Source organism: Stegodyphus dumicola, chromosome 11 (genome assembly GCF_044657685.1).
Source record: "Stegodyphus dumicola isolate Sdum_Otavi_A_Nest chromosome 11, ASM4465768v1".
NCBI lineage: Eukaryota > Metazoa > Arthropoda > Arachnida > Araneae > Eresidae > Stegodyphus > Stegodyphus dumicola.
Genome location: NC_140778.1, coordinates 87,886,267 through 87,900,797, shown reverse-complemented (window position 1 = coordinate 87,900,797; position 14,531 = coordinate 87,886,267). Strand labels below are relative to the sequence as shown.

At 31.2% G+C, this 14,531-nt stretch overlaps 2 non-coding genes across 2 annotated transcripts; both read left to right on the top strand.

Moving 5' to 3' along the window:
• The first annotated feature begins 4,789 nt into the window (after positions 1 to 4,789).
• Positions 4,790 to 4,930, top strand: LOC146994186 (U4 spliceosomal RNA). The gene has a single exon (XR_015044173.1). It is a non-coding gene; the product is annotated as a U4 spliceosomal RNA (small nuclear RNA).
• Positions 4,931 to 12,868: 7,938 nt separating this feature from the next.
• Positions 12,869 to 13,009, top strand: LOC146994185 (U4 spliceosomal RNA). The gene has a single exon (XR_015044172.1). It is a non-coding gene; the product is annotated as a U4 spliceosomal RNA (small nuclear RNA).
• The last annotated feature ends 1,522 nt before the right edge of the window (positions 13,010 to 14,531 follow it).

Genomic DNA, 14,531 nt, shown 5'->3' with positions numbered 1-14,531 from the left:
CCTGAGTAATCAGGGGCTTTTCTGGAGAATTTTTGTTTTTGACTGTACTAAGCAACTGTTTGGAATGAACTTTTTGGGGTGAAGTACATATACTTTGAAGATATTTAATTATCTTTACAATGGGTACTATTTTTCGATAGGTTTAAAATGCATTCTTCTTTATAATAATTCTTATTTTTGCTATAATTCTATGGTATATACTGTATATTTATTTCCTGTACAAAATACTTTTTGCGGTAATTTGTAATATATTTTTATGACACGGCACGTTGCATTATAAATATGGTACATTCTTAATAATAATTCTTTTTGCTATAATTCTTGGGTATATACTGTACATTTATTTCCTATACAAATACATTTTTGCGGTAATTTGTAATTTATTTTTACAACACGGTACGTCGCATTAGTAAATATGGTACATTTTTTCTTTACAATAGGTCTTTTACATTATTCTTGAGTGCATTTTTCTTGAGTAAATAAGGTGCATTTTTTTCTTTTCAATAATTCTTTTTATACTAACTCTTGACATGATGAGTATAACTATAAAATTTTTTATTCTATGTACATAATTGCATTTGATCCAAGATAAAAGGTTTTCTTGATTATATGCTAAAAATTTGATACTTAAAATATTTACAAGTCCTTTGCATTTTAAGGTTCCGCTGAGGGTCGAACCCTGGATGCTACGAGAAGCGCAGTGGTAATGGTTTTTACAGCTCGGCTACGGAGCTCTTCTTGTTTTTTCACCATTTGCTGTTGTGGTAGATGGTTCTGGGTCGTTTAAATGGCTGAGAGACTGTATAGTCATATTTTCCTAATTTTTTGAGTACATCATGATTGCTATTGTCTAGGTTTTGAAAGAAGTTATGTGAATGGATGAGGATTTCAGAATTTAAAATTTTGATTTTTAGATCTCTATGCAGAGTGGAGTTTCTTACAAACCATGGTGCGTTTGTTATTAATCGGAGAGCTTTATTTTGGATTTTTTGCAGAATTTCTTAATTGTTTTTGCAGCGAGTGCCCATGCCGGTGCTGCGTAAAGTAGAATAGGGCGAATACTTTGTAGGTAGAGGATTATTTTTGTGTTTATATTTAGGGGTGAATTTCTTCCTATGAGTGGATATATTGACATTAATGCTTTGAGGGCTTTATTTCTTACTTCTATTATATGGTCTTTAAATGTGAGCTTTTCGTCCAGGAAAACTCCTAAATACTTCGTTGTTGCTTTTCGAGGAATGATATTGTTGTCAAATTTTATGTCATTATATGTGCGTTTTGAGTGGGTTCTTCTGAAGATTATAACTGTTGATTTGGCTGCGTTGATTTTGATCTTCCATTCTTTATACCATGGAGAAAGCTGATTTGTTGCATTTTGTAGTTTTTGAATAGCAAGATCCGGATTTAGAGAATTACAGATGATTGCAGTATCGTATCACATTATAACCCATACAACACTCTGCACAGGCTTCGGAGTTGGGGAACTTAAATTTGGATAACCCTGTATATCTGTGTTGATCTGTGTTGGTGTTGCACTGAGATGTGAGCTTATGGTAAGATTAAATGTCAAACCTAAATAGATGAGTGACATATGGTCTTAAGTTGAAATCTTTGCTAAGTAATTTAAAGTTGTCTGCGTAGTGTATGGTGTTGTTACTGACTGCTTTAGTGGAAAGATTATTATTTATCCTTTTGATGTGAGATTTTATATCTTCAGTTTTGAGGTGTTTATGCAAATCTTCGTTACGAATAAACATAAAATGCAGCTGTGATCTTTCGTAAGAATTTAATTGAACCTGGTCCCTTCAGTACTGAACCTATGCCTTCAGTCAGAGTCAATATCACAAGAATACATGGAATGTGCAAGGAGAAGGTTAGCAACATTTCTCCTCTGGGAGGCTGTTACTGAATCTTTTGTTATGTATTTCGATAGACAGTTCTTAGTTCCAAACTATTATGGAGACAATCATCTTACAGATGCTGAAATTTTGTGACGAACCTTATTGATTTGCATACTAAACTTCTCGCATGTAAAGTTCTTTCTTCTTCTTGTCCTTATTTTTTTTTCCAAGATTCAAATAGGCATAAAAAATAAAATTAAAAAAAAATTAAGTAAAAGGGCTGCTAATATATAAATTTAATAATAATATTATGTTAATGAAATTACAAATTAATCCTAACAAATAATGTAACCAAAATAAGTTTGCAAATGAATTATTTTATTTTCAATAATTTCAAATATTGTAATTCAACAACACTTTAATATATGCAAAATAAACTCACGTACAAAGCCCTATTCACGCATATAGAAGCACATAAAAAGAAACGTATAAGACATAAATTATCAATTTTGTTCAGTAATTTCAAAAACATATGCAGTGAAATTCGATTTAGATTATCTTCTTTGCTTTCTTAGTTCTCTTCTAAAATGGTTTGAGTGTCATAAAAGAAATTAGGGGACACAGAACTTCTTAAATTAAAACTTAATTATTTAATCCCAGAGCTTATAAGAAACGATTTCTATCATTTTGGGTTTTTGGTTTGCACATAATTCCATTTACACATACTACTATTAGGAGATGGTTTGGTTTCGAAACACACTAGAGCTATCTGCCTAAGAGAGAAATGCCTTCGTGAAAAGGTTTTTAAGGAAAATTGGTCTCTATCTACATTACACATGAAGTAAACCACGAAAAACGACCATACAGGATACAGGTAGCCTTTTTCGCGAGACTTGAGACCGGGTCGAACAATCACATTTTAACAAGTTTCTCGTTTAACCATTGGTGGATTCCGATGTGCTGGAATTGCTTACTAAGGACATAATGCTGTTGGACATTGTCAAATAAATAATCCATTATGAAGCATCAAGTGCAAAGTCGCGAATAGTAAACGCAGCAAGAGGAATCGTGAATTGAAAGAATTCTGCATTAACTTCCAGTTAAAAAATACTATAATGAATAAAGCTAAAGTAAATAATGGATTATGTTTGCAATGAGAATAAACCAAACTGTTGATTAACGTATAAAAATGCAGCAAGAAATAAATACATGTCACGTAGAAAACGAAACAAATCTCAGGTTCAAAAGTATGGGCGGAGTCTAAGTATGTTTTCAGCATCCTCTGTCTAATCAAACGTTATCATGAAATCATAACTGTTTATTAACAATTGTAATCGTTGTAGTCAATCTATCACGTTAGTCTGCACTGATAGGAAATGAAAAGGTAAGTATAAAAAGTCGAGTAATGTAATGAATCAATTATAGAAACTTCGCGTAGAACTTATGGGGAAGGGGCAATGCCAGAAATTTGCCAGGCTAAGGAAAGGAAAACCATGAACAAAATGAAAAATACAAGACGCAATAAACATATAATAACATTAAAATAGCTAACTATATATAAATCAACACTATCAGAGAAATAAATCATTAAGAATTAAATGCTGAAGGAAAATCTTGAAACTGTAATTACAGTCGATCGTATTTTATTTATTTGCTAATCTCGTATTTTATATTCTTATAGGCTTCCTTGAAACTTATACTATATGAATACATACATATATGTATTAATACATATATGCATGTATAAACAGAGAGAAATTTATTGATAATATTTGTCGCAATCGATTTGTCATCGCTAGAAGAGTTATTATAATCATTTTAAAAAAGAGTAATTTTGCGATATCGCAAAAATTCTGGAAGAAAAATTGCAGTGAGCTGAGTTTAAGATAAAGTTTATGTTTCAGTAAAGTATAAATGAGAAGTTATATATGAAAAAAGAGTTTTTATGGCAGAAAAAAATATTCTTTTATATTACGAAGTAGTTATTTACAGTATTGATACCAAAATATCCACTCAGAAACTTGCTTATTCCTTCAGAAATTATGATCAGTAATCACTTTAAGGAGTAGGCGTCTGTGGGTAGTGGCAGTCCCAATTTCTTAGCACATTTAGAGATGCATATTATGTAATCCATAATGAAAATTATTACACAAAAACGGTTAATAGAGAATTCATATAATGCAGGAAGAAAAATGTATTATGAAAAATACAAAATTCTGTGTTATTTGTAAGTTCAATTCTTGCATTTTTTTTTTTTTTTATTTTGCTTAAAGTTTTTGCTTAAACCTTTAACATTAATAGTTGATGAGTATCCAATATTTTCTGAAGACATCTATGTTTACCTTGTGTAAAAGAGAACAAGTGTGGATATTAAAATATATTAGGTTATTCGAATAGCAAAAGAACACAAACGTTATCTGCTAGGGGAAGGATGCCTTGGTGGAGAACTGTCTAAGAAAAACTGGCTTATATTCACAATACACATGGAATATTTAGACAGAATACTTGTTCCATGATAAAATTAAATAAAATAAGTTCACGCATATGAATATCCGAACTTTTATCAAAAAACTGCTTGAAATTGAAGGAATATTTAATAACTAGTTGGGTAGGTTGGCAAATTAATTTTTTTAATACACATAAATTAAATGTAATAATGCAGGCTTTGTGAACTGAGTATCCTTTAATTTAGTGTAACTAGCGAAAATGTTTATTCTAAAAAAGAATAACCATACTCCATTTCTGATACGAAGCGAATATTTAGAGACTAACAAATTTAACAGAAAAAATGCTCTCTTACTAACTGATTTCCTTATAACCAAGTCGATTACATCTATTAATAGTAGTTGATAAGAATAGGGAAAGCAAGCTAACGCTTTTTAAAGAACGCTCCCGCTTTTTAAATACAAAAAAGGTATACTGATAAATCCAATAGACATGTTCCTGTTAGCTTTGCGCAGAGGCAGTGTCATAGCCAGTGAGGTTCTCCCGAGGCGTGACTATTGCTAGTTGAAAACTTTTCCCAATACCCCGCCGTGTCGACGTGTAATACCGTCGGCTCAGGCAATTTTTGGGAACCCTTTCGGGGGTTTTTTAATTTAACAGTAGAGTTATGAGGACTATGAGAAATGATCTCGCACTGTCGTCGTTTTTCTAAAACGATGAGTTACTTTCCTTGTTTCTTTATTATTTGAGGATTGTTAGCATAAGAAATTCAAATTTAGCTTCTTAATCATGAAAGAAGACAGGATTGAATTTTACGATCATTTTATTTTGATTTTAATGGTTAATTGTTGAAATAAAGTCATACATGAATGCTGATTAGAAACAAAATTTTGTTACTTTAGTTTTAATTTATACGAATATACAGTTATTGATCTGAAGAATTAGATTCCGCTCATTTTCATTTGACGGACATTTTGCTAGATTTTCAATTTGAGGTGAAGTACTTGCAGGTTTTCGCGTTTAACAAGTACATAAATAAAAGCTTCAAATGCAGAATTGATTGTATTTGCAAGCTTAACCGACATTAGGAAACTGCGAAGGCAAACTTAAATTTTTGTGTGTCTATTCCAAGAGCATGAAAGACGTAAGGAAAATATAATTAACGCCATAACTAGAAACTGTGTGAGAAATGTCGCCCTGAATTTAAGGAAACCATATATATAACATCAACGTTTATGTTAAAAGTATGTTCCAGAAAAGGGGAAAGTATTTTGGGTGCTTGATCAACAGAAAGAATACATGGAGATGGCTGCTATCGTAGTACGAGGAGTGTGACGCGGGGGGAAGAAATAAGCCACGTCGTGTAAGGGCAGGACAACGCTGCCCTTACTTTATGGGAACAACTGATAAACGTCATCTGGTATCAAGCATGGACCTTATAAGAAATAGACAAACCCAAACGGGTTTTCTCCCTCGTCTGAGGCGTTGCCGGCTGTCACCTTGATCACATCCGGAGGAGTAGGGACGACTAGCAGAAATTTAACATTGGTTGCCTATTGCAGCGTGTATAATTATCAAGAAAAAGCTGTATGTAGCGCCTCATTTCACAAATTAGAATTTCTATATATTTTTATTTTTGAAATTGAGATTGATTTTTAAAATTTTAGCATATTTATCAAGCATAATTAACGTTTCAAATAATTATAAAGCTATTGCATGCTTTCAGTGTTGGATATTTTTTTAGCTTTTCGTATGCTGTAAGGAAATTTGTAACTACTTCTTTTAGGAAATAATATTTTAAATCTGAACTAAGAGAAAATTTCAAACAAGCAATTTTCTCTTGCAATTTTTAGGCTTTTTATTGGTGTAAATAAGTAAAAAGTACTAAAATATTTAAAAACGAATTTTTGAAAGTTTTGTTTAAAATTCTAAATTGTGCTTCTTTTTTAAAACTGTAGGTGAGTATTATAGCACAATTTCTATAAAGGAATTTTATTTCAATTATCTTTCATAATACTTCATAGTGATAAACACTTTTGATGCCTTAAAAATTTTTATACATTAATTCTAATATTAAAATTGTATTTAACCGTAATAATTATTTTTGCTTGTATTTTATAGTGACTATTTTTTTAAATTTACTTTTAGTTCTGCATAAGATTTTTTTTTTATTTACTATTAATTTAATTTATTAACCGAAAGCGGCGGTCGCCTAGAAAGGCTGTTAGTATCGAAACTGCATTTTGCGCTGTTTTACTATAAGTGTCCGTGTCTCCTTGCAAATTGTTGTTACCAAATATTATCGCCTTGTATTATATGTAAAGAATTTAAATAATGAAGGAATCTGCATGAATACACGTATGTTTCTTACACTTTGACAAAAAGGACAGTATCTAGAGCCATCAAATTTTGAATAATGTAATCCTCCACTCGAACATGGGCATCTGGACGGCCGTATTTCGAATTTGTTTTAATCTGTTTCATATTTTGTAAAACTTTAACGAATTTTTGATTAACAAATTCAATGTGTTCACAGCGAGCAATGGTAACACTTAATGGAAAATAATATTTTTATCTCCAGTGCGGAAATTCCAAATATATGTTGTTTTCAAATGTATGTGGTTTACGGGCGAAGAACATGATATTCAGTAAATATAGGTAACACACAGAACGAGTAAAAAAGGTTCCTTTTGGGCATAATATAAAATCTGATTGCTTCTAAGTTTTATTTTATCTATTTTTTTTCCTTCATTATGCTCTGAAAATTTTATGCTCCGAATTTTATAAATTACTAAAATAAATAATATACTTTAATGTTAATAATTTAATGACGATATAATCAAATAAATGATCGTTTTGTAATGTTATTATAGTTTTGAAAATCACTGCCTGAAAATGTTCATTAAATTTTTTTTTTAAATTATCAGATCTTGTTTAATTTTACCTTATTTATTTCAAAGCGTCACGTACTATCAATCTTATTTAATTTTTCTTTATTTTTACGTAAAATTAAGTTCATAAAATTTGTGGTTAGAGTTTTTACCTATTGTACAAGAATTACGAGTGAAAAAATGCAGGAAATGCAGTAAAACGTGCTTTAATGAGATATATTAAATCGTATTTGACAAAAAAAAAAAAAAAAAAAAATTGTGACTTTCACAATCTCATCACTATACAGCGCATCACATTTAATAATTAAAAACAATTATGTGATACAAACGCCATAGGTTTCAGTTTTAAAGTAAACCAGATCGTGCCTACTCTTTCTTGCCGTCGGTCGGTGACGCGCGCCCCGCCCAATGGGATATTCCATCTCTTAGGTCTTAGGTCTTCGCTTATTCAATAGGTATACGACCGTGAAGTCTTTACCTATCGATAACTGTCCTTAGTAGGAATCCTAAAAGTGAAAAAAAAAAAAAAAAAAAAAAAAAAAAAATTTTCCAAATATTGGAATAAACCTGTACACTTGAAGTGTTGAATGACATCCAATGTGGCAGTATGTAACAGTGGCATAACTTCGGCAAAATAGCAATTTAACATTTGAAGCATAACTTTCACATCGTTAAAAAAATTTAACACATCTGTAGCATAAAAACTTTGGCATAACTTTCTCCTCGTAGGTACTACGGCTGAGTGTCCTCCTTCCTCAGTGTCTTGGAAAAACATGTAGACCATAGACCATCACGTTTGTAAGAGGTGTACGACCCGTGAGGGCCTTTCCCAATCTATTATTGTGTTCTTATCGGATAAATCTTCTAGTTTAGAGAACCTGAGTAATCAGGGGCTTTTCTGGAGAATTTTTGTTTTTGACTGTACTAAGCAACTGTTTGGAATGAACTTTTTGGGGTGAAGTACATATACTTTGAAGATATTTAATTATCTTTACAATGGGTACTATTTTTCGATAGGTTTAAAATGCATTCTTCTTTATAATAATTCTTATTTTTGCTATAATTCTATGGTATATACTGTATATTTATTTCCTATACAAAATACTTTTTGCGGTAATTTGTAATATATTTTTATGACACGGCACGTTGCATTATAAATATGGTACATTCTTAATAATAATTCTTTTTGCTATAATTCTTGGGTATATACTGTACATTTATTTCCTATACAAATACATTTTTGCGGTAATTTGTAATTTATTTTTACAACACGGTACGTCGCATTAGTAAATATGGTACATTTTTTCTTTACAATGGGTCTTTTACATTATTCTTGAGTGCATTTTTCTTGAGTAAATAAGGTGCATTTTTTTCTTTTCAATAATTCTTTTTATACTAACTCTTGACATGATGAGTATAACTATGAAATTTTTTATTCTATGTACATAATTGCATTTGATCCAAGATAAAAGGTTTTCTTGATTATATGCTAAAAATTTGATACTTAAAATATTTACAAGTCCTTTGCATTTTAAGGTTCCGCTGAGGGTCGAACCCTGGATGCTATGAGAAGCGCAGTGGTAATGGTTTTTACAGCTCGGCTACGGAGTTCTTCTTGTTTTTTCACCATTTGCTGTTGTGGTAGATGGTTCTGGGTCGTTTAAATGGCTGAGAGACTGTATAGTCATATTTTCCTAATTTTTTGTGTACATCATGATTGCTATTGTCTAGGTTTTGAAAGAAGTTATGTGAATGGATGAGGATTTCAGAATTTAAAATTTTGATTTTTAGATCTCTATGCAGAGTGGAGTTTCTTACAAACCATGGTGCGTTTGTTATTAATCGGAGAGCTTTATTTTGGATTTTTTGCAGAATTTCTTGATTGTTTTTGCAGCGAGTGCCCATGCCGGTGCTGCGTAAAGTAGAATAGGGCGAATACTTTGTAGGTAGAGGATTATTTTTGTGTTTATATTTAGGGGTGAATTTCTTCCTATGAGTGGATATATTGACATTAATGCTTTGAGGGCTTTATTTCTTACTTCTATTATATGGTCTTTAAATGTGAGCTTTTCGTCCAGGAGAACTCCTAAATACTTCGTTGTTGCTTTTCGAGGAATGATATTGTTGTCAAATTTTATGTCATTATATGTGCGTTTTGAGTGGGTTCTTCTGAAGATTATAACTGTTGATTTGGCTGCGTTGATTTTGATCTTCCATTCTTTATACCATGGAGAAAGCTGATTTGTTGCATTTTGTAGTTTTTGAATAGCAAGATCCGGATTTAGAGAATTACAGATGATTGCAGTATCGTATCACATTATAACCCATACAACACTCTGCACAGGCTTCGGAGTTGGGGAACTTAAATTTGGATAACCCTGTATATCTGTGTTGATCTGTGTTGGTGTTGCACTGAGATGTGAGCTTATGGTAAGATTAAATGTCAAACCTAAATAGATGAGTGACATATGGTCTTAAGTTGAAATCTTTGCTAAGCAGTTTAAAGTTGTCTGCGTAGTGTATGGATGTTGTTACTGACTGCTTTAGTGGAAAGATTATTATTTATCCTTTTGATGTGAGATTTTATATCTTCAGTTTTGAGGTGTTTATGCAAATCTTCGTTACGAATAAACATAAGATGCAGCTGTGATCTTTCGTAAGAAGTTAATTGAACCTGGTCCCTTCAGTACTGAACCTATGCCTTCAGTCAGAGTCAATATCACAAGAATACATGGAAGGTGCAAGGAAAAGGTTAGCAACATTTCTCCTCTGGGAGGCTGTTACTGAATCTTTTGTTATGTATTTCGATAGACAGTTCTTAGTTCCAAACTATTATGGAGACAATCATCTTACAGATGCTGAAATTTTGTGACGAACCTTATTGATTTGCATACTAAACTTCTCGCATGTAAAGTTCTTTCTTCTTCTTGTCCTTATTTTTTTTTCCAAGATTCAAATAGGCATAAAAAATAAAATTAAAAAAAAAATTAAGTAAAAGGGCTGCTAATATATAAATTTAATAATAATATTATGTTAATGAAATTACAAATTAATCCTAACAAATAATGTAACCAAAATAAGTTTGCAAATGAATTATTTTATTTTCAATAATTTCAAATATTGTAATTCAACAACACTTTAATATATGCAAAATAAACTCACGTACAAAGCCCTATTCACGCATATAGAAGCACATAAAAAGAAACGTATAAGACATAAATTATCAATTTTGTTCAGTAATTTCAAAAACATATGCAGTGAAATTCGATTTAGATTATCTTCTTTGCTTTCTTAGTTCTCTTCTAAAATGGTTTGAGTGTCATAAAAGAAATTAGGGGACACAGAACTTCTTAAATTAAAACTTAATTATTTAATCCCAGAGCTTATAAGAAACGATTTCTATCATTTTGGGTTTTTGGTTTGCACATAATTCCATTTACACATACTACTATTAGGAGATGGTTTGGTTTCGAAACACACTAGAGCTATCTGCCTAAGAGAGAAATGCCTTCGTGAAAAGGTTTTTAAGGGAAATTGGTCTCTATCTACATTACACATGAAGTAAACCACGAAAAACGACCATACAGGATACAGGTAGCCTTTTTCGCGAGACTTGAGACCGGGTCGAACAATCACATTTTAACGAGTTTCTCGTTTAACCATTGGTGGATTCCGATGTGCTGGAATTGCTTACTAAGGACATAATGCTGTTGGACATTGTCAAATAAATAATCCATTATGAAGCATCAAGTGGAAAGTCGCGAATAGTAAACGCAGCAAGAGGAATCGTGAATTGAAAGAATTCTGCATTAACTTCCATTTAAAAAATACTATAATGAATAAAGCTAAAGTAAATAATGGATTATGTTTGCAATGAGAATAAACCAAACTGTTGATTAACGTATAAAAATGCAGCAAGAAATAAATACATGTCACGTAGAAAACGAAACAAATCTCAGGTTCAAAAGTACGGAGTCTAAGTATGTTTTCAGCATCCTCTGTCTAATCAAACGTTATCATGAAATCATAACTGTTTATTAACAATTGTAATCGTTGTAGTCAATCTATCACGTTAGTCTGCACTGATAGGAAATGAAAAGGTAAGTATAAAAAGTCGAGTAATGTAATGAATCAATTATAGAAACTTCGCGTAGAACTTATGGGGAAGGGGCAATGCCAGAAATTTGCCAGGCTAAGGAAAGGAAAACCATGAACAAAATGAAAAATACAAGACGCAATAAACATATAATAAGATTAAAATAGCTAACTATATATAAATCAACACTATCAGAGAAATAAATCATTAAGAATTAAATGCTGAAGGAAAATCTTGAAACTGTAATTACAGTCGATCGTATTTTATTTATTTGCTAATCTCGTATTTTATATTCTTATAGGCTTTCTTGAAACTTATACTATATGAATACATACATATATGTATTAATTAATACATATATGCATGTATAAACAGAGAGAAATTTAATGATAATATTTGTCGCAATCGATTTGTCATCGCTAGAAGAGTTATTATAATCATTTTAAAAAAACAGTAATTTTGCGATATCGCAAAAATTCTGGAAGATAAATTGCAGTGAGCTGAGTTTAAGATAAAGTTTATGTTTCAGTAAAGTATAAATGAGAAGTTATATATGAAAAAAGAGTTTTTATGGCAGAAAAAAATATTCTTTTATATTACGAAGTAGTTCTTTACAGTATTGATACCAAAATATCCACTCAGAAACTTGCTTATTCCTTCAGAAATTATGATCAGTAATCACTTTAAGGAGTAGGCGTCTGTGGGTAGTGGCAGTCCCAATTTCTTAGCACATTTAGAGATGCATATTATGTAATCCATAATGAAAATTATTACACAAAAACGGTTAATAGAGAATTCATATAATGCAGGAAGAGAAATGTATTATGAAAAATACAAAATTCTGTGTTATTTGTAAGTTCAATTCTTGCATTTTTTTTTTTTTTTTTTTTTTTTTTTTTTTTTTTTTTTTTTGCTTAAAGTTTTTGCTTAAACCTTTAACATTACTAGTTGATGAGTATCCAATATTTTCTGAAGACATCTATGTTTACCTTGTGAAAAAGAGAACAAGTGTGGATATTTAAATAGATTAGGTTATTCGAATAGCAAAAGAACACAAACGTTATCTGCTAGGGGAAGGATGCCTTGGTGGAGAACTTTCTGAGAAAAACTGGCTTATATTCACATTACACATGGAATATTTAGACAGAATACTTGTTCCATGATAAAATTAAATAAAATAAGTTCACGCATATGAATATCCGAACTTTTATCAAAAAACTGCTTGAAATTGAAGGAATATTTAATAACTAGTTGGGTAGGTTGGCAAATTAATTTTTTTAATACACATAAATTAAATGTAATAATGCAGGCTTTGTGAACTGAGTATCCTTTAATTTAGTGTAACTAGCGAAAATGTTTATTCCAAAAAAGAATAACCATACTCCATTTCTGATACGAAGCGAATATTTAGAGACTAACAAATTTAACAGAAAAAATGCTCTCTTACTATCTGATTTCCTTATAACCAAGTCGATTACATCTATTAATAGTAGTTGATAAGAATAGGGAAAGCAAGCTAACGCTTTTTAAAGAACGCTCCCGCTTTTTAAATACAAAAAAGGTATACTGATAAATCCAATAGACATGTTCCTGTTAGCTTTGCGCAGAGGCAGTGTCATAGCCAGTGAGGTTCTCCCGAGGCGTGACTATTGCTAGTTGAAAACTTTTCCCAATACCCCGCCGTGTCGACGTGTAATACCGTCGGCTCAGGCAATTTTTGGGAACCCTTTCGGGGGTTTTTTAATTTAACAGTAGAGTTATGAGGACTATGAGAAATGATCTCGCACTGTCGTCGTTTTTCTAAAACGATGAGTTACTTTCCTTGTTTCTTTATTATTTGAGGATTGTTAGCATAAGAAATTCAAATTTAGCTTCTTAATCATGAAAGAAGACAGGATTGAATTTTACGATCATTTTATTTTGATTTTAATGGTTAATTGTTGAAATAAAGTCATACATGAATGCTGATTAGAAACAAAATTTTGTTACTTTAGTTTTAATTTATACGAATATACAGTTATTGATCTGAAGAATTAGATTCCGCTCATTTTCATTTGACGAACATTTTGCTAGATTTTCAATTTGAGGTGAAGTACTTGCAGGTTTTCGCGTTTAACAAGTACATAAATAAAAGCTTCAAATGCAGAATTGATTGTATTTGCAAGCTTAACCGACATTAGGAAACTGCGAAGGCAAACTTAAATTTTTGTGTGTCTATTCCAAGAGCATGAAAGACGTAAGGAAAATATAATTAACGCCATAACTAGAAACTGTGTGAGAAATGTCGCCCTGAATTTAAGGAAACCATATATATAACATCAACGTTTATGTTAAAAGTATGTTCCAGAAAAGGGGAAGGTATTTTGGGTGCTTGATCAACAGAAAGAATACATGGAGATGGCTGCTATCGTAGTACGAGGAGTGTGACGCGGGGGGAAGAAATAAGCCACGTCGTGTAAGGGCAGGACAACGCTGCCCTTACTTTATGGGAACAACTGATAAACGTCATCTGGTATCAAGCATGGACCTTATAAGAAATAGACAAACCCAAACGGGTTTTCTCCCTCGTCTGAGGCGTTGCCGGCTGTCACCTTGATCACATCCGGAGGAGTAGGGACGACTAGCAGAAATTTAACATTGGTTGCCTATTGCAGCGTGTATAATTATCAAGAAAAAGCTGTATGTAGCGCCTCATTTCACAAATTAGAATTTCTATATATTTTTATTTTTGAAATTGAGATTGATTTTTAAAACTTTAGCATATTTATCAAGCATAATTAACGTTTCAAATAATTATAAAGCTATTGCATGCTTTCAGTGTTGGATATTTTTTTAGCTTTTCGTATGCTGTAAGGAAATTTGTAACTACTTCTTTTAGGAAATAATATTTTAAATCTGAACTAAGAGAAAATTTCAAACAAGCAATTTTCTCTTGCAATTTTTAGGCTTTTTATTGGTGTAAATAAGTAAAAAGTACTAAAATATTTAAAAACGAATTTTTGAAAGTTTTGTTTAAAATTCTAAATTGTGCTTCTTTTTTAAAACTGTAGGTGAGTATTATAGCACAATTTCTATAAAGGAATTTTATTTCAATTATCTTTCATAATACATCATAGTGATAAACACTTTTGATGCCTTAAAAATTTTTAAACATTAATTCTAATATTAAAATTGTATTTAACCGTAATAATTATTTTTGCTTGTATTTTATAGTGACTATTTTTTTAAATTTACTTTTAGTTCTGCATAAGATTTTTT